Here is a 27,643-nt window from a genome sequence, read left to right as displayed (position 1 = left end):
CACTACAAAGGAATTATCTGAATGGGATGGAAATCTGTAGATGTGATGTACATATACAGACAAGCAAATGATTGCAATTTCTGAAAAATTGTTTGATTTATTCAAGAGAAAGAGCTTACAAACTGAGCAGGTCAATAATGCATTGGTCCACCTCTGGACCTTACGCAAGCACTTATTTGGATTGGCATTGCTTGACAGAGTTTTTAGACATCCTCCTGAGGGACATCATGCCAAATACAGTCCAATTGATGCACTGGACTGTCAAAACCCCAAGCTGGTTAGAGAGCTCTGCCCATAATGCTCTAAATGTTCTCAAGTGGTGAGAGATCTGGTGGCCTTTATGCTCAAAGCAGGATTTGGCAAGCATGAAGACAATAAGTAGAAAATCTTGTTGTTGTGGGTGGGTGCTACCTTGCTGAAATGTAAGTCACTGATGGCTTGTTATGAAGGGCAACACAAAACAGGGCTTAGAATATTGTCTATATACCACAGTGCTGTAACGGTACCATGGACAACAACCAAAGGAGTCCTGCTATGAAATGAAATTTGTTATCAATGTATGTAATGTAACATAGCTGTTTTATCAGATATGTAAGAGTTTATGTTGTCAGTCATGTAAATACTACTGTTTTTCCATTCACATGTAGTCTGTGATGAAGTTACTTAAGCCAGCCAAACTCATATAATGATAGTACACAAAGAGAATGTTAGCAATTTTGACAATAAAGTAATTAATCATTAGTCAAAACCTATTGATCATATTGTTGTGACTCGCCAATCTTTCAAAGTGCCGCCGCGCAGTTATGCGCATCCTTTACATGCGGCGCTATCTGCCAGCCATGCAGCAGCAGTGCCATCTAAGCGGCCAGCCAGCCAGCGGCCGCTAGACTTGGACTCAGTTATGATTTGACTGTTAAAGTGTACACACGTCTTACTCTGTTTACTTGATCTGTGACTTTCATGTATTGCGTCTTCCTTGAAATATATTAGTTCAACTTGAAGTTATAACAATTGGCGACGAGGTAGTGATTTTTCTTCTCCATCTTTGACCCACATGTTTCCATGGCTACTTTAGAGCAACTATTGCAAGGTCTCATAGAACAGCAAACGCTTCTCACAAATGCGATTCGTGATTTCGTCGTGGCATCAAATGCGGGGCATATCTTGTCGTTGTCTCTACCTACTTTTCCTCCTTACGACAAGACGGCGGAAGACTGGTCTGATTACGAAAAACGTCTGCGACAGCACTTCTTGGCATTTCATGTCGCGGATGAACAAACATGTAAGTCTTTGTTCCTTTCATGGATTTCACTTCAAATGTATTGGTTGTTGTCGCGATTGGCTCCCTTGAAAGATCCTGCATCTTTGTCCTTTGCTGAAATGTGCTCACTTCTGTCCATCTATTTTCAAAAGCAAACACGTGTGGTAGCCTCTTGTATTGCCTTTTATCATTGTCAAAAACAACCGAATCAATCCTATCGCGCTTGGGCTGCTGAACTTCACGGACACAGTAGAAAGTGTAAATTTGTTACTGAAGTTCACAAAGAATCCTACACATATTCCATGGTACGGGATGCTATTATCCGATCGGTGCCCAACAAATAAGTTAGGGCATCGTGCCCTTCAGTTGGCAAATCCGACTCTAGATGAAGTCCTATCCATCACTCAGTCTTTTGAAATTTCTCGCACCCCTGGAGCGCAAATAGAGGCATGGGGCGACTTCGGGGAAATACAACCTCTGTGTGATGTTGACGAAGCATGTGGCGTGTCCCTGCCAGCCGACATGACCGCAGTACGCTCCCGAGCGCAGCCTCGGCCTAACCGTAAACAAACCTCTAAGAAACTGCAGCAAAACCCACGGCAACTTCCCTCATGTCCGCGGTGTTTTACGAAACATTCACGAGAAAATTGTCCACAACATTGGGCCGTGTGTCACAAATGCGAAAAAAAGGGTCATGTGTCATCCGTTTGCAAATCCGACTGCATACATGATGTTCATGAACATGACGCTGATTCTGATTCTGTGTTGTCTGTCAATTGTACTTCTTCCCTTTCAGGGAAGTTATTCCTCACTGTCCAAATACTTGGTCGAGATGTTCGCATGCAGGTGGATACTGGTTCTGCTGCCACTAACATCAATTCTCAGATGTATCTTCAGTTGGGTTCTCCAATCCTGTCATCTGTCACTAGGCAATCACAGACTTACAATAAACAGAAGATTTCTCTCTTGGGACAATTTGATGCTGAGGTATCTTACAAATCTGTCATTCATACTGTTCCCATATTTGTGGTCGACCATAGTAACGCGGAGAATCTTTTTGGTTTTGATGCCTTTCGCGTTTTTGGGTTCTCCATAAATGACTCTGTCAATATCGTCTCTGATGCTATTCCTTATGCTCAATTGGATACCTTGTCGATGACATTTTCTTCCCTTTTTTCTCCTGGGTTAGGCCGTGCAAACGACTTTGAAGCTCATATCACACTCAAACCCACTGCTCGGCCTAAGTTTTTTCGGGCTTGGCCCATTCCTGTGGCCCTTCATGATAAGGTCAAACGGAAGCTGGATTGTCTCACTGTTTCAGGGGTCTTGCTTCCTGTCACTCCCAGTGAGTGGTCCTCTCCTGTCGTTGTTGTTGCTAAGCCAAATGGTGATATTCGTCTCTCTGGTGATTTCACAGCCGCTGTAAATGCTCAATGCCTTATCGACACTTACCCTATGCCTCGAGCTGAAGAAATGTTCACTAAACTTGCTGGAGGCCAGTATTTTTCTAAACTTGACCTATCAGAAGCTTATGATCAACTTCCTCTCGACACTGCTTTCCGGCAGTTTCTGGCCCTTAACACGCTTTTTGGCCTCTATCAATACCAACAATTGCCATTGGGGGTGCCAGCGCCCCTGCTCTCTTTCAGCGATTCTTGGAACAATTATTGCTCACTGTCCCTGGGTGTATAAATTACCAGGACAACATTGTTGTCACTGGCTCCACCACTGACGAACATCTTCAAAATCTCTGCACACTTTTTCATGTCTTACAGACTGCCAGTCTGAAGTGTAATCTTCAGAAATCAAAATTTTTTCAGGCATCTATCACGTACTTGGGGTTTCAACTCTCTCGGGATGGTATTCGTGCGCTTCAGCAAACTGTCGCTGCGAACGATGCCCTTCCTCACCTTACATCTGTTAAGGAACTGCACGCCTTCTTGGGGAAAACAGCTTACTATCGCAAGTTTTTACCGTCTGCTGCTTTGGTGGCTCAGCCGTTGCATCGCCTGTTGCATAAAAACGTGCCTTTTCACTGGTCCGCGTCATGCGATGCGGCTTTCCAGAAATTGAAGACTATGCTGAAACAGGCCCCATGCCTGGCTACTTATCGACCTGGCAAACATCTTGTTCTTGCCACGGATGCCTCTCAATACGGGGTCAATGCAGGCCTTCCGCACTGTTTTTCTGACGGTTCTGAACAACCCATTGCTTATGCCTCCAAAACGCTCATGGATGCCCAAAAAAAGTATTCTCAAATTGAAAAAGAAGCTTTGGCCATTATTTATGCTCACTCACACACTTGTTTGATTGTAGGTCACTTTAAAAGTCCCTTCAGCATGAATCCATGATGGGTTTCATCCACCATCCATTTATTCCATTCCTCTTTCACATACACTCTAAGTGATTTATTTATTGAGACATCAAGAGATTGCAGTTGTGAACTAAGTCCTTCCAGAATAACAGCAAACTCTATACTTCCATGTCTCAAATTCTCTTTCACAGATTTTTTCAAATGACTACTAAACTGATCTAACACAAGAAGAGGATTAATCAATAAAGAATCTTTCCTTCTCTCTCAAACTCTGTTAATCCATAATTTCATACCAGCCTCATCCATCCATTGTCATGTACAAGAACAACAACACCTGGTGGTATTTCAGAAGGTGTTGGCATTGTTTTGCACTTGAAAATGATCACTAGATTAAGTTTAGTAACATCAGCACAAAGTGAAAGGACAACCATGTAGTGCAGTTTTTCAAGTCCACTTCCTTTTACAGTTGCAGTTTTAGCACCTTTCATGCCAACAGTTCTATTACTTGGTGCATCAAATATCAGAGGAGTTTCATCCATATTCACTATTTGGTTTAGCTCCACTATGTTTTTCTTTCGATGTTGAATAATAAAGTGATGGAAAGATAATATTTTCTCTCCATACTCTTGTGGCATTTTCTGGGATATTTTGACTTTGGTTTGCATGCTAAGTCCATGGCACTTCAGAAACCTATAGCATCAACCAACTCCACCTTTAAAGTCTGTTAAGCTCCACTGTAGTGCTAGCTTATGATTATGTATTTGAATCATTGCTATATTAATTCCAGTGCCATTTTGACAGTGTCACTGAATCCATTGCAATACATCATCTTCTAGTTTTGGCCATTTTGCATTCAGTCCCCTATTTGCATATTTAGTATTCCTAATTTTTTTCAGTTCTCCTTTACTAGCATTCCAATCGTGAATGGTTTATTCTCTTGGTGAAGTGCTGAAATGCCACTCAGCTGCTCTGTTTCCATGCATACGCTATTAGTTTCAATTATAGTCTGCATCATATGAGTACCTTTTATTTTTTACATTATGAAACTAGCTATTAACACAAACTTACTGATAACGCAAACCACTTTAACTTTTGCACATTCCATCCAGACTTTGATAACGGCACACTTAGTGTATGAACATTGGATTTTGGAACTTTCAATTTACTGTGACATTTTCAGGCCTTCAGACTTCAGATATTATTATTGTTCTTTCAAAATTCAAGAAGTTGATTGAAGTTTCTCATAATAAGAAATGAGGCAGAGTGAACTGTATTATATTTAAATAAATTTTTTATAGGAGAAATCACATTCAAAATTATTTTGTTACTGACCAGTTGCAACAGATCTTCAAAAGCTCTTTTGGTTGTATGTGATATTGTATTGTGCTTTCATTACTTGTGTCATGTTAATATTTTGGTGGAGAGTATACTGCACATTCCACATAGACTTGTAAAAAATAAAATTACAAACAGGTATGTCACAAGTAAAAATATACACAGCTAAAATGCACCTTGTGGAAGTTATATATACATATGTAGCACTTCTTTGATGCTTGTTAGTTGTTAAAATCCACAATATACAGTAGAAGTGTACATTTATGCCAATGTTTAAATTTAAATGACTAGTGAAACACATCTTGGAAACTTCTTACCTGAAGTACGTTTTGTAATGCACTATGTATTCTGAGTGAGAAGGTTCCAATATGAGCTTCACCCATAATTTAAGTGTAAACATTGGCATGAATGTGGATTTTTACTATATATTGTGGATTTTAACAACTGATGAATATCAAAGGAGTGATACATACACAGAAACGAGAAGTTCGAATAAGGTGCATTTTAGCTGTGTATATTTTTATTTGTGTAATTTTATTTTACTTGTGTAATTTTATTATTTACAAAACTATGTGGAATGTACAGTATACTCTCCACTAAAATGTTAATATAGCATGAGTAATGAATGCACAAGGAACATCATGTACAACCAAAAAAGTCTTTGAAAATCTGAAGATGAGAGTCTTATCTGTCAAAACTGATCAATAAAAAACATTTTGAACATGATTTTGGCTATAAAAAATCTTTAAAATTCAAGAAGTGACTTGTTTACAATAACTGTGATCCAAACAAACTCCAATTGGAGAGGACTCTTTATGTCTCTAACAATAAACTTCATGTTCATTTTATATCTGGGTATTTTTCCTGTTCTGCCTTCAGTAGACTTATCATATGGTGACAAGGAATTTTTTCAAGTCAGGGTTGCATGCATGGGCTCTGACTCAGGTAGACAGAGTTTTGGTATGTATTCATCAGTTTTCAAGTACACTTACTGCCACATTGCTCCAAGCATGATGGAACCAGTGGATGTATCTGCCCAGGAGTTGTTACTGCTCCAGGTGCAGCACACCTACGAACTCTTGATCGAGTGGCTGGCGGGCAGCTCCAAGTCACCCCCAGAGTTCTCCAACCACCTCTCGCAAATCAACTTCAGGGTCAACAGCTTCTGGATGGCACCCCTGCCATTACAGCAATTTGACAAGAAGATCAAACTGTGGGTGAACTATGTTGCATGCATGGAACAGCGCTTCTTAGCCCACTGCATCACAGGTGACCCAGCACTGTCTCTTCTTTCTGGCGTACACAGACTCAGACATTTATTACCTTCTGCAACAACTTAACCTGAGTGGGGAACACTGCACTCTGTCCTATGACAGGTTGAAAGTCCAATTTCTTAGAATAATTTGGCTCCTAAGTGCATGTGGTGGCTGCTTGCCAGAAGTTTTTCAGCTGCCATAAACTTAATGGACAGTCTTACCATGAATGGGTCACTTGCATACAGGTTTTATCTTGTGACAGCCGTAATCCTCAGTGTAGGCAATCATATGTGACTTCCCTGGTCCAGGACATGATTCTCGTGCACACCCCCCAATGAAGGACTACTCATGGATCTTCTTACATTGAGAGACCCACCCTTAGAAACATGTCTCGTCATTATCAGAGTTTTAGAACAGTTTTTCAGATCATTAGCTACCATGTAAGACCCATAATAAGTGTTCATCACCTGATCAACGTGTTGCCCTCAGCCAAAGTCACTGCCCCCCTCCCCCCCCCCCCCCTCCTCAAGTTGGATTTACTCAATGCAGGTGAAAACTCAGCTGTCAGATGCCATACTCAACAGCTCCCTTCCTGCAGCCAGTGCTTCATTAGTCACCAGAGACACCAGTGCTACTATTGTCATGCTAAGAGCACCTCCTGCTGAAAATCCATAGAGCTGAAGTGCACCAAGCAGTACTCAAAATGAACATCAACAGTGAACGTATGGACCCCTCAGACCTGAGGATGGATGACAAGGCAGATCTGTATCCAGATGTAACCTACATCCAATCTGCACTTTCCCTTTCACAGGAATCTCTACTGCTCATGGCAGCCATCGACAGTGTGCCCATCAAGTTGGACACAGACATGGGGTCCTCCATGACTATCATGTATTGACAGTCTTATTATCATGTGGGGTCCCCTCATGTTTTACCTTTTGACACTCCACTATGTAGTTAGAGCAATGGCACAATTAAAGTCAACACTCAAAGTTCAGTACCATGCAGCTACACTCACAGCCAGGATCTTGATCACTGAGTTCCTACAGAAATCTGTCTATTGGGCCTGGATCTGTTCAATGCTCTTGGCTTAGAAATTCAAAACTCTGCTCCCACTCTCAAGTTGCTGGTTGCCAATCCACACCTAAAAGACCTCTTTTCCAAGTTTAGCTCATTGTTCACACAACCCTCCTCAGTTTTCAAAGATTTTGAGGCACACGTGTTACTTTTCCTATCAGAAACACCAAAGTTCTTCAATACCAGAAATGTTCCCTTTGTGCTCGGAGACACAGAGTATTCTCACTCTTGTTCCTAACAGAAAGTGATCCATCCCCCAACATCATCAGAGAAAAACCAAACAGCAAATTGCAAGGCCTTGAAGACAACCATTAATGCCTAATGTGTCATACACACTTACCCTATTCCCAGGGTCGAGGATACAATGATCTGCTTGGTGGGTGGCAAAGTCTTCTCCAAGATTGACCTCCATGAAGGTGATGCATATCTCTATCTTCTGTTGGCCATAGATACCCAACACTTCTAAGAGATCAATTCTCTTTTTATGCTGTTCAAGTATAATAGACTTCCATTTGGCACTGCCTGTGTTCTGGCCATTTTTCAGTGTTACCAAACATCTCACCCACATTGTGCCACATATGGGAAACTATTTAGACAACATTATTTATGCAGGCAAGAACACAGAGTTTGGCTAACAACCTGCACACACTGCTCACAGTCCTCCAACAGGCCAACCTCAAACGTAATAAAGATAAGTAATATGCAGAATGATATTTTCGCTCTGCAGCGGAATGTGCACTGATATGAAACTTCCTGGCAGATTAAAACTGTGTGCCAGACCAAGACTCGAACTTGGAACCTTTGCCTTTCACAGCCAAGTGCTCTACCATATGAGCTACCCAAGCACGACTCACGACCCGTCATCCTCACAGCTTTAATTCCGTCAGGCAAAGGTCTCGAGTTCGAGTCTCGATCCAGCACACAGTTTTAATCTGCCAGGAAGTTTCATAAGTAATATGCTTTTTTTCACCAAGTGGAATCCTTGGATCACATTTTTAGTGCATCAGGCATCTGCCCTACCTCTCTGTATACTGAGGTAGTGCAAAAACGTCTGGATGCTACCAACACCAGCCAGCTAAAAATCAGTGTGGGGGCAGCTAAATTATTATCATAAATTTACGTCGCATGCAGCAGTAATTGTAGAACCATTACACCACTTTTTAAGCAAATAAATAAATAAATAAATAAATCACTAGCAGTGAACCACTGTATGTGATAATGCCTTCCAGGACTTGAAACTGGTCCTCCTCCACCCCATGTACCTCGTGATGTATGACTAGCCAAGTTCCAAATGCAGATGATGCATTGGACTATGGGTTGGAGGAGGGGGACAGTCCTTTCACGTATGATTGATTGGGTGGAGCATCCAGTTGCATTCATGTCTAAGATTCTCTCTGCTGTACTATAGTACTATAGTAACTATAGTCATATACAAAAAGAAGCCATAGCAATCATATTTGGTCTAAGAAGTTTCATGACTATGTCTACAGCCACCATTTCATGCTGCTCTTGGACCACAAGCCCTTACTCCCTCTTCTCAAAGTGTCAACAAATGTTCCAACCAAAACTGCACACTGCCATCAGTGGTGGGCTCTGTCTTTTTGGAGACATGATTATGACATTCAGTACTGTTCAACAAACTGACATGCTAATGCTGGCTGCCTCTTGCATGTGCCCCTGGGCCAGGACTCTGCCTTTGACATGGATCCTGAAGTCTGCTTCCACCTGGACACCACCACTGAGGCAGCCATGAACTTTCCAACCTCAACGATGTGGTCCTTCTCGAGGGAGCAATGAATGCACTGTAATCATGATCCTCACAGCCATCCAACAGCATGTCTTGTCACACTTGCGTCAGGCACTGGAGTGCTGTGTTCACAGAGTGCCTGGCCCACCAACATGTCTACTGCTGGGACATGGATGTGGTGATCGCCCACATGGTTACCTACTGTCCCAACTGCCAGAGCAAGCTTGCCCCTTCAAGTCTTTTATCCTTGGTCAGACACTTTTGGCCCTTGGTCCTAGCTACACATGGATCTGACGGGACTCTTCCTGGGGTACTCCCTGTTAATCACTATAGTTGCTTCCCCTGTGCCTCATGCAAGTCTACCACATCCATAGGGCAGACCATAGAAGCTCTGTCCCCCATTTTTCATTAGAAGGGCTTCCAGAAAGTATTGTCATGGATATTAACATTCAAATTGCTTCTGCAGAATTCTCTGCTTTCTGTGTAGAAAATGGCATAGCACTGATACTTACTGTCATGTAGCTTCTAATGGCCAAACCAAACCCTATGTCTATACATTTAGATCTAAGCTGCCCAAGCTCCACCACCGTCACCCTTTTGGCTTTTTATCATTCCACTCCCCAGGATGGGCCAATACCAACAGAAAATCTCCACAAATGACCACATCAGTCTCAATCATCTATTGTTCATCCCACCAGCACCTAATCCTCCTCTCAGTGGTCCAGCGACTCCTGTTTCTCTCTCCATGATCCTTTATGAGCCCTTGTCTACACCAAAGGTAACCACCGTTAGTTTCCCATTGTTGTATCCAATCTTCTGGGCCAGGCTATTGCCAAAATGACAGTTAAAGACAGCACAGTGTGTCATAAGCACATTAAACAAGTGCAGCCTCACCATAGTCCTCTTCCTGGGTCCAATAATCTACCATCATCTTTTGTTCCAGAGGCAGAGTCCTCCAAAATGCCTATCCCAGACACTATTGACCTGTCTCAGATCTAGTTGCAGCCATCTCCCTGGAAGGGCCCTCTACTGCTCCACATGCACACCAGCACCAACACCTATGGAGGTGGATCTCAGGTTGCTGGCTACCCTGGCCACTGGTGGAGACCCAGCCCTGTCCAGAGATGTGCTACAATCTCTCCTCCCCTTAAGGGGAGGGGAGAGGAAGGAATGCTCATTAGAGTACTTATGCCTACTCAGCTAACAAACAAAAGCACAGAGCAGTTATGCGGGCACTGACCTAGCAGCTCTTCAGGACATAAAAGACATGGTCGAATGCCAATGTAGCTCCGTACGTGTACACACCACCGGCGGGTAAGTAAATGGAGGTGTTATTCTCTGTGAAAGGTGAAACGGCCACCAGAGTGCGTTAGTGTTTTTGGTGTTTAGTATTGTTATCAGACTCACTGTGGGTCTCCATTTTGGGAGGTTGTTCGAATCGTGCAATATCCAGATTTCCGGGCAGTGGTCCGATGTTGGACTGCATAGGAACGTGAGGGCAACTCATCGTCAAGGTTCCGGTTGGACGTGTCTGATCACCAGAAGGGGGGACCGCCATTTTGTGCACCAAGCACATCGTAATCCTTTATCTGCAAATGCCATCCATGAGAAAGTAATGAACTCCATGCAACATTCTGTGGTAGAGGACATGCAGCAATCAGCCACCAGGCAGCAACCCAAGCACTGCCGTAAGTCACTGGCCCCACAGACCTTTTCTCCTCTGAGGGCCATGTGACTGAAACTAGCACCTGCTTTATCCTGGTGCCAGGGCAGTATTTAGGCTGGCATCTGGGCTATGCTCCAGCAGTTCACTCCAGTGAATTTCCTAGACCAGGTGCCAGTGGCGGAAGCTATTTCTGGTACCAGTGACTGATCCTCCCACCCCCTATCCTGTTCCACTCTCAAATGGCACAGGCAAAGAATGATTATCAGTAAGCCTCTGTATTAGGTCTAATTTTTCAAATTTTCTCATCTTGGTCATTTCATGAGATGTATGTGGGAGGAGGTAATATGTTGTCTAACTCTTCCTGTGAAGTGTTCTCTTGAAATTTCAATAGTAAACCTCTGTGATGCTCAACACCTCACTTGTAATGTTTTACCACTGGAGTTTGTTGAATATCTCTGTAATGCTCTTGCACTGACTAAACATCCTGTGGCAAAATGCACTACTCTTCATTGAATCTTCTCTATCTCTTCTATCAGTCCTGCCTGGTAAGGATCCTATATTGATGAACAATACTCAAGAATCAGTTGAACAAGTGCCTTATGAGCCACTACCTTTGTGGATAGTTACATTTCCTTAACATTCTTTCTTTGAATCTCAGTCTGGCATCTATGATCCCTGCCGGCCGCGGTGGTCTCGCGGTTCTAGGCGCGCAGTCCGGAACCGTGCGACTGCTACGGTCGCAGGTTCGAATCCTGCCTCGGGCATGGATGTGTGTGATGTCCTTAGGTTAGTTAGGTTTAAGTAGTTCTAAGTTCTAGGGGACTTATGACCACAGCAGTTGAGTCCCATAGTGCTCAGAGCCATTTGAACCATCTATGATCCCTAATATTTGAACTCCATGTGGTCATTCCACTTAACTCTGGATAGGTACTCCTACATGTTATACAATAGATACTGTTTCCAGCAGTTTGTGAACAATAGTGTTGTTCTATAGCAGTGGATTTCTATTGCTAGGTATGCACAATATGTTACATTTATTCACTTTCAAGTTCAACTGCCAGAGGCTGCACCATTCATCAGTCCTCTGCAGGTCTTTCTGCAAATCCATACTGTCTTCTGGCATTGCTACTGTCTTATAGACAACTTCATCTGTGAATTGTCTTAAAGAGCTTTTGATGCTTTGTATTAGAACATTTATATATCTTGTAAACATTCTTTCAGGTACTCTGGAAATTACCTTTACATCTGTCAATTTTGTTCCATTAAGGGTGACATGTCGAGTGTCCTTGCAAGACTGCAAGGAAGTCTTGAACCCAGTCACAAATCTGATCTGATATTTAATAAGCTTGTATTTTTTCCACTAATTGGCAGTGTAGAATGTTGTCAAATACTTTCCTGAAGGCAAGGAACACATCATCAATCTGAGTACAGGTGTCTACAGCAATATGTATCTCATGGAGGAACAGGGCAAGCTGAGTTCCACAAGACCTCTCTCTGCAGAATCCATGTCAGTTTTTATAGAAGAGATTTTCATCCTCCTAAAAGTCATAATTCTTGAGAATAAAACATATTCCACCATTTCTCCTGATGCCTTTCCACTACTAAGTGAATGTAATTGCTTTTGTATTCCACAATTGGTTATTTCAGTATCTTGCATTTCGATGTTAGTGACATGATTGAAAGGACGGGCTGAGTTACAATCTTACATGGTTCTATTTTGTTACCATTATGATCACTGAGTGAACGAATAGAGGATTTCAAACCACTTACTGATTTTATGTAAGACCAAAACCTCTTAGGTTTTTTACTGAGAATGGTTGACAAAATTTTACTTTCAGAGTCATTGAATGCTACTCTCATTGCCCCCCATATGCTCATTTTCAATTCGTTCAGCTTTTATTTGTCGGTTAGGTTTTGATTTCTGTTGAATCTGTGGTGAAGTTCTCTTTGTTTACATACCAGTTTACTAACATGGCTATTAAACCGTGGTGGACCTTCCCCATACCTTAAGACCTTGCTCGGATTATACTTATCAAAGACATATTGAACGATGCTTTTGAATTTTTTCTATTTGTGTTCCACATCCTCATCCTCATCACTGAATGTTTGATCCTGACTACTCAGATACTCTGCAGTTTGTATCTTGTCTTGCTTGCTAAGCAAAAATATCTTCCTATCTTTCATACCATTCCTTGTTAATCTCATGGTCATTGTTGCTATCACAGCCTTATGATTACTGATACTTTCCCCTAAGTTAACTGATTTGATGAGTTAAGGTCTCTTTGTTGCTAGGAGGTCTCAGATGCTACCTTCTGTAATGGGACATCCTCCTCTAGAATTACATTTGCTCAACAGTAGATGTCGATACCAATATTATTTTTCGAATTTTGGAAAGGTCAGTATTGTCTCAGTTGCTTTTCTGAAAACTTTCGCACAATTTTATACACAGAATGTTATATTTCTAGCTAAAATTTATGAAAAGGAATGAGTTTTTAATTTACTAGTTCTGAATGTACAGTTAAAATAATTTTTTGGAAACATTTTAAATTACAAATTATTGGCACACTTAAAATTTCTATTATTAATTATGCAATTCTGTACTGTTTCCTATGTTTATTTCTGGATTCATTTACGAAATAATAATCGAAATTAATAATGTAATGGAAACAGGTAGAAATTCATTTGTTAAGAAAAATTGTAAACCCTTTGGAATAATTTTTTTTTTTCAGAAGGTGGGAGTCGTAAGCATGCCTCTGATGTGATTCAATGTACTTTTGTGCAAACAATGTAATTTTGGCTTTGTTAATGTGATAAATCAAAATACTGTGTGATATACTAAAATTGATGAAAGGAGAAAATATAAAAATGCAGTAAATGAAGCAGGCAAAAAGGAATACAAACGTCTCAAAAATGAGATCGACAGAAAGTGCAAAATGGCTAAGCAGGGATGGCTAGAGGACAAATGTAAGGATGTAGAGGCTTATCTCACTAGGGGTAAGATAGATACTGCCTACAGGAAAATTAAAGAGACCTTTGGAGATAAGAGAACCACTTGTATGAACATCAAGAGCTCAGATGGAAACCCAGTTCTAAGCAAAGAAGGGAAAGCAGAAAGGTGGAAGGAGTATACAGAGGGTCTATACAAGGGCGATGTACTTGAGGACAATATTATGGAAATGGAAGAGGATGTAGATGAAAATGAAATGGGAGATACGATACTGCGTGAAGAGTTTGACAGAGCACTGAAAGACCTGAGTTGAAACAAGGCCCCTGGAGTAGACAACATTCCATTGGAACTACTGACGGCCTTGGGAGAGCCAGTCCTGACAAAACTCTACCATCTGGTGAGCAAGATGTATGAAACAGGCGAAATACCCTCAGACTTCAAGAAGAATATAATAATTCCAATCCCAAAGAAAGCAGGTGTTGACAGATGTGAGAATTACTGAACAATCAGTTTAATAAGCCACAGCTGCAAAATACTAACACGAATTCTTTACAGATGAATGGAAAAACTAGTAGAAGCCGACCTCGGGGAAGATCAGTTTGGATTCCGTAGAAATACTGGAACACGTGAGGCAATACTGACCTTACGACTTATCTTAGAAGAAAGATTAAGGAAAGGCAAACCTACGTTTCTAGCATTTGTAGATTTAGAGAAAGCTTTTGACAATGTTGACTGGAATACTCTCTTTCAAATTCTAAAGGTGGCTGGGGTAAAATACAGGGAGCGAAAGGCTATTTACAATTTGTACAGAAACCAGATGGCAGTTATAAGAGTCGAGGGACATGAAAGGGAAGCAGTGATTGGGAAGGGAGTAAGACAGGGTTGTAGCCTCTCCCCGATGTTATTCAATCTGTATATTGAGCAAGCAGTAAAGGAAACAAAAGAAAAATTCGTAATAGGTATTAAAATCCATGGAGAAGAAATAAAAACCTTGAGGTTCGCCGATGACATTGTAATTCTGTCAGAGACAGCAAAGGACTTGGAAGAGCAGTTGAATGGAATGGATGGTGTCTTGAAGGGAGGATATAAGATGAACATCAACAAAAGCAAAACGAGGATAATGGAATGTAGCCGAATTAAGTCGGGTGATGTTGAGGGTATTAGATTAGGAAATGAGACACTTAAAGTAGTAAAGGAGTTTTGCTATTTGGGGAGCAAAATAACTGATGATGGTAGAAGTAGAGAGGATATAAAATGTAGACTGGCAATGGCAAGGAAAGCGTTTCTGAAGAAGAGAAATTTGTTAACATCGAATATAGATTTAAGTGTCAGGAAGTCATTTCTGAAAGTATTTGTATGGAGTGTAGCCATGTATGGAAGTGAAACATGGACAGTAAATAGTTTGGACAAGAAGAGAATAGAAGCTTTCGAAATGTGGTGCTACAGAAGAATGCTGAAGATTAGATGGGTAGATCACATAACTAATGAGGAGGTACTGAATAGGATTGGGGAGAAGAGGAGTTTGTGGCACAACTTGACCAGAAGAAGGGATCGGTTGGTAGGACATGTTCTGAGGCATCAAGGGATCACCAATTTAGTATTGGAGGGCAGCGTGGAGGGTAAAAATCGTAGGGGGAGACCAAGAGATGAATACACTAAGCAGATTCAGAAGGATGTAGGTTGCAGTAGGTACTGGGAGATGAAGAAGCTTGCACAGGATAAAGTAGCATGGAGAGCTGCATCAAACCAGTCTCAGGACTGAAGACCACAACAACAACAACATACTAAAATGTGAGAAAATAATTTATTAGAAGGAAGGTCAGCGTTGGCCATAATATTGATGGTTTATTGACAGCAAAATCGGTTTTCAGTCACATAGTGACATAAATTCTCACACAATATTGTATTTTTATACATAAAAACTCTGATCTAGGTACACTGAAAACACTGACCGAAAATACCCTTGCTCAGTCCTCATTATGGTTCAAAGCTAATGGCTTCTTACTAAATGAAAACAAAACCCAGATGTGTTACTTTAGCCTCAAAGAAATTCCTAATGACCAAGAACTAGAAACTGTCAAATTTTTAGGTATTACTGTTGACAATAAATTGACATGGGAACCACACATTAAAAATATATTGGCTAGTCTTTCAAGAGTTATTTATCTAATTAGAAATTTAAAAAGACATGTTCCCAATGACTATGTGAGATCAGCATATTTTGCCTTCTTCCAAAGCATCATTTCTTATGGAATCTTACTGTGGGGTAGTAGCTGTCATGTAAATGACATTTTACTTTTACAGAAGAAAGTACGAGGGCAGTTCAATAAGTAATGCAACACATTTTTTTCTGAAACAGGGGTTGTTTTATTCAGCATTGAAATACACCAGGTTATTCCCCAATCTTTTAGCTACACTACACTATTTTTCATCTCCATTCAATGCTACGGCCTTACGCCACCTTGAAATGAGGGCCTGTATGCCTGCACGGTACCATTCCACTGGTCGATGTCAGAGCCAACGTCGTACTGCATCAATAACTTCCCACGGATTGCGTCCTTCATTGGGCCAAACATATGGAAATCCGACGGTGCGAGATCGGGGCTGTAGGGTGCATGAGGAAGAACAGTCCACTGAAGTTTTGTGAGCTCCTCTCGGGTGCGAAGACTTGTGTGAGGTCTTGCGTTGTCATGAAGATGGAGAAGTTCGTTCAGATTTTTGTGCCTATGAACACGCTGAAATCGTTTCTTCAATTTCTGAAGAGTAGCACAATACACTTCAGAGTTGATCGTTTGACCATGGGGAAGGACATCAAACAGAATAACCCCTTCAGCGTCCCAGAAGACTGTAACCATGACTTTACCGGCTGAGGGTATGGCTTTAAACTTTTTCTTGGTAGGGGAGTGGGTGTGGCGCCACTCCATTGATTGCCGTTTTGTTTCAGGTTCGAAGTGATGAACCCATGTTTCATCGCCTGTAACAATCTTTGACAAGAAATTGTCACCCTCAGCCACATGACGAGCAAGCAATTCCGCACAGATGGTTCTCCTTTGCTCTTTATGGTGTTCGGTTAGACAACGAGGGACCCAGCGGGAACAAACCTTTGAATATCCCAACTGGTGAACAATTGTGACAGCACTACCAACAGAGATGTCAAGTTGAGCACTGAGTTGTTTGATGGTGATCCATCGATCATCTCGAACAAGTGTGTTCGCACGCTCCACCATTGCAGGAGTCACAGCTGTGCACGGCCGGCCCACACGCGGGAGATCAGACAGTCTTGCTTGACCTTGCGGCGATGATGACACACGCTTTGCCCAACGACTCACCGTGCTTTTGTCCACTGCCAGATCACCGTAGACATTCTGCAAGCGCCTATGAATATCTGAGATGCCCTGGTTTTCCGCCAAAAGAAACTCGATCACTGCCCGTTGTTTGCAACGCACGTCCGTTACATATGCCATTTTAACAGCTCCGTACAGCGCTGCCACCTGTCGGAAGTCAATGAAACTATACGAGACGAAGCGGGAATGTTTGAAAATATTCCACAAGAAATTTCCGGTTTTTTCAACCAAAATTGGCCGAGAAAAAAAAAATGTGTTGCATTACTTATTGAACTGCCCTCGTAATAAGAATAATAACAGATTCTGATAAAACAGTACATTTTAAACCTCTGTTTATTAAATTGCGGTGTCTTACAGTAGTAAACTTATTCATCTACAATGTTTTATTGTACATTAGAAACAATGTCTCTAATTTTGTGTTGAGAAGTGATATTCATAGCCACAATACTAGAAACGGAACATCGGTAGACGTGCCATATCACAGATTATCAAAATCGCAGAACTCCTACCTAGTTCTTGGACTAAGGATGTTTAATAGACTAAGTGCAGACTTTAAAGAACTGCCTGTAAATATTTTTAAAGCTAAATTATACAAGCTACTAGTGAACAATTCGTTTTACACCACTGATGAATTTTTTGAAGATGAAAATACTGCATTCTAATGCGTACCTATTTTACGTAAACCAATTTACATCAATATTGCAGTTTATGTAGAAATATATGCTCTTAACTTTGTCTATTGCTGTAATCAGCTGAATGACAATAAAATTTTATTATTATTATTATTATTATTATTATTATTATTATTAACTTCAGTGATGTGGTGTACAAATTAAACTCATAGGCACTGGTGACAAGTTATTATCAGTAACCAATGCTAAGAAATGATCACAATAAGATTGTTGTTGCAGCACATTTTATTCATAAATATATTTATTGACTGGCGACTCCATGGAGTGCTGTGTGCACAACAACCATATATGTGAAATTAGATGGAAGATCAGCATTGGCCATAATATTGATGGTTTATTGACAGCAAAATCGATTTTCCATCACATAGTGTTCATCTTTAGTGCTGTGGTGTACAAATTAAACTTATAGGCACTGGTATCAAATTATTATCAGTAACCAAAGCTAAGAAACGATTACAATAAGAGTTATTGTGATTGTTTCTTAGCTTTGGTTACTGACAATAATTTGACACCAGTGCCTATGAGTGACATTTTCAGCTTCAAGAATCAAACCCCTAGACAAGAAGAACTGGAGCCAATGCAACATGACAAGCTATGTAAACTAGAAAGTTTATTGTAATCTTTGCACCTCTCAAATCTTCATAAAAGCCTTTGCTTATTAATTACTTGGACTGGACAGTATTTAATATGGACAATAGATGGAATAGGAAGGAGGGGATATATTACAAGTGTGGGTGTCATCCATGATTAATTGACTAATAATGAAGTTTTGTCTGTTGCATAAATTGTTTATTTCATTGATTTCTGAAATTTATGTATGTATACGTTTTTGATCACATGGAGCAAAACTCAAGGCTGCCCAAGAAATGATCTTTATACCAACAGTGATGATGTACTACCAATAATGATGGACTGGATCAAATGAAAGTGATGAGGACTTCACTACTACAACCATGGACATCAAATAGGAAACTGAAGTACAAATTATTTGTGAAGTTAACTTGTATGTGGACGTGTGTGCTTGTTAACAAAATGAATAGGGACAAAAGCAAAAGTGAGGTAGAAATGAAAGCTGCAGGATCCAGTTATAACATGTTTGAGCTGAGTGAAATTGAAGTCAGTAAAGAAACAGTAAAGACTGATGTTTTGCAGTTAATTTTGGCAAAAGTGTAGAGGAAATGGAGACAGATAACAATAGCAAATTTAGTGCAGTTAATGACCAATTAACTGAAATAAAAACAGATAATGATAGCAAATTTGCTTCACTACAAGGACAATTAAATGACTTGAAAACTGAAAACAATAGTAAAATGGACAGGGTACAAGATCAGATATGTCAACTTAGTAATCCAGTTTCAGAGTTAAGAAATAGGTGGTCAAAGGTGTTAAAAAGTGTGAATGAAAAAGTTGATGTTTTAGAAAATAAATTTATTGTTTTAGAAAATGAGTTTGTAGCCAAGCCAGCGAAATAATCAAAGGATGTTGATAACAACAGAGTTGAACAGAAGACCATAGTGGAAAAACTGTGTGAGTTGGGAGCTATCACTCAACAAAATGTCACCAGTTTAAATCAAAATTTTTAAATGTAGAAAACAATACGCAAACTAAAATAACTGTTTTAGATCAACAAGTTTCAGCATTTTAGGAAAGTTGTATTAACAAAACTCTGTGTGCAAACAATGGTATTGCATGGTCCAGCACTCCTATCAGAATTTTTCCATCAGATAATTTACATCCAGTGGATTTTCTGCACCAGTGCAGAGATAGGTTTGTGTCAGGCATGGATGCCAATCAAAAGATTAAATTTGTTAAAAGATTTCTTGAAAGCAAAACTCTGTCATGGGTAAATTTAAATTTAAGTCAGTGGGAAACAAATCAGAATTTCAAGAAAAGTTTTTTAAATAAATTTTGGTTGCAAGCAGAACAGGGGAGAATCAAAAGTGAATTTTTGAATGGTCCTCATTATAGGAATAGGCATTCTGAAAGAGTTTTGTATGAACCAACTTAAAAAGTTAGCTTGTATTGACAAACCTTTCAATGGAATGACCTTGATTGATGCACTTAAAAGGAGATTACCAGAAAGATTGCAGTGGGATATAGTACACGGACTTGACAGTTGTATTGAACAGTTTCTACGATACGTTAACAGGTTGGATAGGGCAGTAGGAAGAAGTATGTACCATAATAATAGGAATGATAGAAATTACAATGGGAGTAACCACAGAAAAAGAGATAATGGTAACTTCCATCAGGATCAAAGTGTCAATAGAGAGAGACATTCTGAACATCAGCAGGATAGGAATATTGGGAATAACCATGGGCATTTTAATAGAAGAAACATTCGTAGAAATAACTACTCAGGAAAGAGCAGTTTGCCTCAATGAAGGTCCACAATTTTGAGGTGAGGAAACATAACAAGCACAGGATCCCTATGTTACATTTGCAATTAGACAGTAATAACAGTGTTAATGGTATGACACATGTATCTGAAACTGAACAGAAGGAATATCAAATTTCTCATTTATGTTTTGATCAAAAGTGTTGGGATACTATGTTTAATTATGGTGAAGTAAGTGCTAATAACAAACCAGAATGTGAGAGTAGTATGTACTAATGATTTCTTCTCTTGAGCAGAAAACAGTGTTGTTGATGTATATATATCAGGTGATGGCTATTGGATCTGAACTATCTGATATTTTTGATAAAGATGTGAATGAGAGCTGTGAAGTAACTGTGGTTCGTAGGTCTGAGACTAGTGGCTTATTGCAAATGAATGTAGGTGAGGTAAGTGACTTTGATGAAGATCAGACTTGTATTGTCAGTGATGTTGTTGGTGAAGTAATTTTAGAGGAATATGATGATGATGAGTATCAGGTATTTGTGGAGTCTGGAAGAAAATTTAAGTTCCAGAATTATTTGTAAGTGAAGTTGACAATACATGTAAGGTAAGTGATATATATGATGTTGTAAGTGGGGGTCATGGAATACCAGTCCAGTCAAAACAGTTTTACATTAATGTCATGCAGAGTAATGATCCAAACAGTAAAGGTGAGGTATCTGTGAGCCTGGAGAATGAAGGTGAAAACTTTTTGAAGTTTGTTTAGGACCAGATTGATGATAACTTAGATGAAGGTGGATTCTGGAATTAATTTGCTGTGGTTAGTCAGAATTTGTATCCCAATTGGTGGAATGGAGTGAAAGGGGATCTAAGCAGGAAGCATAATTGGCAGTAATGTGTTTTGTGTACATTCTGCAATAAGTGATGTTTGTTGTGCCATGGAATCTAGTCATTGTGTTCAATCTTTACCTGACAACATGAGTAATCAAAGTAAAGTTATGATACCTGTTAAGTTGAAAATTCTTTTGAAGACAGTGTGGATATAGCATTTGATGAAATTGAAAGTGATCTTTTGAATGAAGTGTCTGACAACAGAGAGGATGATTCAGATTTTGTATGTTCTTACATTAAAATTAAGATTGATCAGTGGGAAGGCAACTGTTTCATTGAGACAGGTAGCCCAGTTTGTGGTATATCTGAACAATTTACAATTTAGAGACAAGATCAAGTCTGAAAGAAAACAGAATTCTTGGTATGGATTTGATAGTGAAAGTTGAGGCTTGGTTTGGATGGAGTGCTATAGAATTGTTTGTTTTGGAACCCAAAAATAATACTTATGTGAAAACTAATATCTGTATTGTAAATTGTGGGAAAAGTTGTAACTATTTGCAAAAGATTGTGAAGCAAGGTGAGTACCAGATGTTTTATGATGATATAAATTTTGATGAGAATGAGGATCAGGATTTTGAAAGTGTAGTAGATTCTAAAGTGGGGGAAGCTAAAACTCGTAATGACCAGCAAAAGTAACAACTTAGGAATTTGTTATTAGAGTTTAGAAATGTTTACATTAAGGATCATCAACTTTTCTTTTTCAAGCCATACAGCATACCATTTTCAAAAAGGAAACATGTGGAGAAAGAAATTCAGAAAATGGAAATGTGGGGAGTAGTTGAGAGAAGTAGGAGTGCATACAATAATCCTTTGGTTGTGATAAGTAAGAGAAATGGTGGAGTGAGAACTGTTTTGGACTCTAGACATCTTAAAAGTTTCTTGTCAGAGAGAATGACCATCCTGAGAAAATGGACAAGCTGTTTCACAAATCAAGTATAGTAAGAATTCTGAGGAAATGCCCACTGTAGGTGTAAAGATAAGAGAAGCTACAGGTAGCAAAAGAAAGTGGTAAAATCTCAGGTATTTTTAACTTTTGGTATAGAAGATAAGACCTTTGAACATGGATGCTTAGTGATCCCTAGTCTGGAAGAAAATTTAATTCTCGGTATGGATTGGATAAAATGTAAAATTCACGAGTAGTCTGGACTTTTCCACCAGATTCCACTTGAAATTAATTCTAGAAAGTATACTACATTTTTGTATGGAGGTAAGTGTTTTCATTACTGTGTGGTGCCATTTGGGCTAAATGCATATGTAGCTGAATTCATAAGAGCTCTAGATTCTGTCTTTGGAAGAGAAGTGAATTTAGAATTAATTGTGTATGTTGATGATATTTTGGTCAATAAAAAGACTTGGGAACAACATTTGGATCTATTAAGAGATGTGTTTTCAAAATTAGAGTCAGGAGGTATGACTTTGAAAAAAAGGTATATGTAAATTTGGTGTGGAATTTTAAATTTTTAGGACATGTTATATCTGAGAAAGGAATTGTACCTGATAAAGAGAAACTTGATGCTATTGCTAATTTTCCTGCTCCTTGCAACAAAAAACAGTTTAAATCATATTTTGGGTTAACTGGATTCTATAGAAAATTTTGTAGCAGCCAAGTTTTGAATGCTTCATGCCTGTGTGAACTTTTGAAGACGAATAGTATTTGGGATTGGAATCAGGAATTCCAGGACACTTTCGATGAGATCATGGGACAGTTGTGTCAAAGTCAGATATTGTTCAGACCAGATTTGTTTCTTCCTTTTTATATTATGACAGACAGTAGTGATGTTGATTTGGGTGCTCATTTATTTCAGGAGGTTAAGGTTGAAGGCATTATCGAACATAGATTGCTTGCATTTGTTAGTAGGGTATTGCAGAAGCATGAAAAGACATACTCTGTAACTGAGAAAGAACTTTTGGCTGTACATTGGGTGTTCAACAAGTTCAAAAATTATTTACCAGATCACAAGGTCATCATCTGTACTGATCACAAAGAATAATGTTATTTCTACTGAGGCTGTGAAGTTCAACAGCCCAAGCATGATAGGATTAATTCGGTTGTTTTTGACAACGATAAAAGGCAACATGAAAGGCTACCACATGCGTTTGCTTTTGAAAATAGACAGACAGAAATGAGCACATTTCAGCAAAGGACAAAGACGCAGGATCTTTCAAAGGAGCCAACTGCGACAGTCAAATCATAACTGAGTCCAAGTCTATCTTAGGTGGCGCTGCTGCTGCATGGCTGGCAGACAGCGCCACATGTAGAGGACGTGCGTAACTGCGCGGCGGCACTTTGAAAGATCGGCGAGTCACAACAATAGTATCCACACATTTCAATGAATTTTATTATGTCAACACTCAGTATGTATTCTTTTCATCAGTTGCAATTGAATCTTCTAGGTTTCTATGTATGTAGGTTAGTTTGTATCAACAATGAGCAAATAGTGTGGAAGACATTTACGTTTGTGACCATTAAGTGTGTATACACTGTATAACAAGATGTATACAGTTGTGATTTTACACACTGATTTTGGTACTCTGGGTACTTGATTATGCCGTCATTCAAAGCTATTAATGAATCTGATTACCTGTATTTATTCTGAGTACTGCATTACTGTATCTCATTAGAACCTGAGTTGTGTACAAACTCATGCTTAACTCTTTTTTGGGTACTCCTGGCCATCGCGACTATGTGTATATACTCAAGGAGAGTGTGCAACTATTGATTGAGGCTAGATGCTTCCTCTAATTATTCTTTACATATGATTGAACTTATTATGGTATGGTTATGAACTTTATTCATTTTGTTGTATTGAAACATTTCTGCTGGCGTTTACCCAGTGTGATTTTGATTCATGGGTCGCTCTCCATATCGTAAGCGTAGGCCCTAATATTGTTTCGTTGTTTTCTCTTTTCATGAGCCAACATATACTTACATACTGTAGCAACACCACCGTTTAGGATAGGGAAAGTTAGTTTTGTGCGAAATTCTGAGCACAAATTACAGCCAGGTGCGGGCTGGATTGCAGTAAGTTACGCTGACCAGCAGTTGCAAAATGGAATGGAGGCCACAGGGGCCAACAAACTGCTGAATAGAGTAAATGCAGCGGTTCGCATGTTGCCAGCTATAGGCAGAACGGGCCCACTGGGGAAACTGGGGTGTGGGGTGTGCGAGACTCGGACAGATGCATTAGTGAAACACAGGTGCACAGCTGAGTACAAATAGGTGTCATTTTCTAACGAGATTCATTCAAGTGTGGCAGCTTTCCTGGACGGTGGTGCATGTCACACTGCCGGGGTACACACAGCAGCAAATGGGGCCACAGCATCCCAGTCCATGGTGGGTCGTTGGTTCGACCCTCTGAGGCCAATGTGGGGTCCGCAGCCAGCCATGGCAGGCCACTCTTCAGCTCGCTACTGCGGACAGTCATCTCAGCTCCCAACACATGCCGGAGACTTTCATGGCTAGGGGCCACAGATTCCAACACCGGATCGTGAGCAGTCATTGCTGCCGCATTCCCAGATACACCAGCTGAGGAAGAAGCAGCAACAGGGCCGGCCTATGGCTCCTGGCGGAGTAGTGTGGAGTCAATGGGGTTGGTGGCCACTTAGTTGGCTGCTGGCACAGCCATCCTGACGTAATTGGAACACTACAGCTGGCGAGCAAGGCCGGCACGACACAGCGTTACGTTGCACAGGTCGCTGGGGTAGTGGCCTCAGCATTGCGGGGCCTGTGACATGGACCGAGGTGAATGAAGCTCTGTAGTGGAAACGAATAAATCATTTGGAAAGTTCTCTCCGAGTTTTAACACGGCACCCACCCACTACATTTGGTGTCAGAATACCTGATGTTGTCTGTCCAGTACGACGTTCGAGCCCACAGCCTACAGTACAGTCACAAGATGTGGTGAGTGCTGTCAAAATTGTTCTTTTGAGTGTTGAATGTTTTCTTTCTTGTTGGTGTTTTGAGTATGGCTTGCCAGAAGCCACATTTTAGATGTTTTGTGTATGCATAGTATTTATTTTGTCAGAATAACTGTTAGTGTATTTGGGACAGTAAGATGTTGTTTTTCATGGCATTTGATTACTTTGTATTGGTTTATGATGTTACTAAGTATGATGATACAGAGTTAGTACAATTGACAGTGGACAATAATCAGACGAGAAATGAATTAACATCTAGAAGTGAGCAGGAAACCGCATCTGATCAGTCGTTGTTGCCTAGGGAGCAGGAGATTGATCCAGCTGCCGTGCGTTTGATTATTCCGTTTTCTGGCAAGGCATCTGAGGATGTGCGTTCATTTGTGGAGGACTTAGAGACATCAGAAGTGATGAATGGTTGGTCTGATGAGCAATTGTTACCTCTAGCCAAGATTAGACTAACGGTGAAGCAAAAACATGTGTAAGGTGTTCTGAGGCCTTAAGGAAGGCAGGACAGTTTAAGCAGTTAAAGGAAGGGCTTTTACAAAAGGTACAAGGAACAAATAGCACTCTGTACTTTAGAGAGATGTTAAGTACAATGACAAAGAGACAGGGGGAGACGGTGGAGAAATTTGCGGACAGGATAAGGGAAATTAATGAGTACACTTATGAGTTGGGTCAGAGTGATGAAGCAAATATTGTTCTGTTGCAGGAGGCCAAGCAAAGGGCACTTGATGTATTTTTGAGAGGGTTACTGGCGCATATGTCACGGAAAGTGCGTGAAGGGACTCTGAAAGATTTGTATTCGGCCATTCAGCTGGTAATTCAGTGTGAGGAAATAGACGTGGCAACAGGAATACGAGAGAGGCAAACAGTATTTGCAGTGGGTATAAAATGTTATAAGTGTGGTCGTATGGGACATGTGCAGAGGCAATGTACCCAGTCACTAAGGAACAGAGGAAGGGGTGGAAATCAGCAGCATGGAGGATGGAGATAGGAGAGGTTGACAGGCGTTAAACGACAGAGGGAGCCCAAGATCCACCTAAAGGAGCTCCTGTTTAATTTCAATGCTATAAATATGTATGCAGAGGTGGAATGTTCAGTGGTTGGATCCATAGGAACTAAAAAGTTTAAGATTTTGTTAGACACAGGGGTGCAAGTGTCAGTGGCACTAAGAATATAATGGGATGAAGGAAGTTAGACCCACCACATTATATATTGCGTGGGGTGGGGGATAAGGAGGTCACGCCTTTGGGGTCAGTGACAGTTGACTTTCGCATAGGGAAAGTCCGATTTAATGCATACATGGAGGTGGTACCATGGGTAAGCGAGGGCCATGACATGATCCTAGGAGTAGATTTCTTGCATCAACATCATGCCAAACTTGACCTTGGACAACAAACTGTGGAACTTGGTGGAATGTTATTTCCGCTAGGGAAAACTGTTGTCAATGCAGAGCTGTCACGAGGGGCGTTCAACGTAACGAACAAACCAATTGAGCCGCGTACATTAGCATTAAGGCTCAATTCGCATGAGTGTGTGTCTAGTGGCCCCAGGAAGTCGCTTTGGGTAAGTGTGGAGTCGAGTCTACCTGTGGGTAAATTATGTGTTATTGAACCATTGGAAGATAATGAAGATTTGGGTTCACTGAGTTGTTTTGTGAAATGTAGTGTTGTACATGTACAGGAGGAGAACAGCAAGTGATTAGTTCCCATGAATGTGGATAATTTTAGCGCTGTAGATGCGTATTTGAGGAAAGGAGTTTTAGTAGCAAATTTGGATGTGCCAGATGATGAAGACTGGTGTTTGCCCCATCTAACAGCCGATAGAACTGCATTGTGTGACAAAATTAAGCATTTGAAAGGAGAAGAAAGGGAGCAGATGGAAGAATTATTGTGGGAATTTAAGGATTCGTTCTTTCCACAAGGGCCGGTACCAGCAACTCCAATAGTTCAACATAGGATACCAAGAGGGAATGGAGCACCTGTTTACCGTAAACCATACAGAATACCAAGGTATTTGCAGCTGACTGTGGAGGATATCATTGATCAGCAGCTTGAGGATGGTATTATAGAGCATAGTAATAGTTGCTGGGGAGCAGGCATTGCCATTGTGCCTAAAAAATCTGCAGATGGAACTAAGAAGTGCAGGTTCTGTTGTGACTACCGATACCTCAATAATAAGACAGTAACAGATGCATACCCCATTCCAAACATATCAGAGACTTACTTAGGACAGTGCCAGTACTTTTCTACAATGGATCTGACAAGTGGTTATCATCAGTTAGAGGTGGCTCCAGAGAATCGTCCAAAAACTGCTTTCTCTACACCTGGAGGCCATTACCAGTACATTAGAACGCCATTCAGTTTGAAAAACGCTCCGGCAGCGTTTCAGAGGTTGCTAGACAGTGTCTTGAGGGGTTTGAAACCACGGCAGTGTCTTGTCTATTTGGATGATATTACAGTGTTTTCAAGTAGTATGGATCAACATAGACAGTGGTTAAGGGAAGTCTTTATGAGGTTAAGAGCAGCTCGTTTGACATTGAGCCTGGAGAAGTGTCATTTCGCATTAGAAGAAGTAAAATATTTGGGTCATATTATCAGTAAGGATGGAGTGTGAACAGATCCGAGGTTGGTACAGGCTGTAAGGGATTTTCGGAAGCTGAAAACAGTTAAGGAAGTGCAGTCACATTCATTGGACTTTGCAATTTCTATCGAAAGTTTGTGAAGGGATTTACAGATTCAGCACAGCCATTGAAGCGATTGTTACGGAAGTGTGTGAAATTTGAGTGGACAGAAGAGTGTCAGAAAGTGTTTGACAAACTGAAAGAAGTGTTAACATCAAGTCCATTTCTTGTGTT

The 27,643-nt window shown here is 40.4% G+C and overlaps 1 protein-coding gene across 1 annotated transcript in view; it reads left to right on the top strand.

The window, feature by feature from the left end:
- Positions 1–12,959: 12,959 nt before the first annotated feature.
- The window catches only part of LOC126229559 (piggyBac transposable element-derived protein 4-like), a 36,504-nt gene continuing 21,820 nt past the window's right edge, over positions 12,960–27,643 (top strand). The window contains exon 1 of the mRNA XM_049942326.1: positions 12,960–13,051. The gene's annotated coding sequence lies outside the window, so the exon portion shown is untranslated. The remainder of the gene's footprint in view (positions 13,052–27,643) is intronic.

Source organism: Schistocerca nitens, unplaced genomic scaffold, assembly GCF_023898315.1.
Source record: "Schistocerca nitens isolate TAMUIC-IGC-003100 unplaced genomic scaffold, iqSchNite1.1 HiC_scaffold_375, whole genome shotgun sequence".
Lineage (NCBI taxonomy): Eukaryota > Metazoa > Arthropoda > Insecta > Orthoptera > Acrididae > Schistocerca > Schistocerca nitens.
Note: the sequence above shows the minus strand (reverse complement) of the source record. Positions and strands in the feature narration are given on the sequence as shown.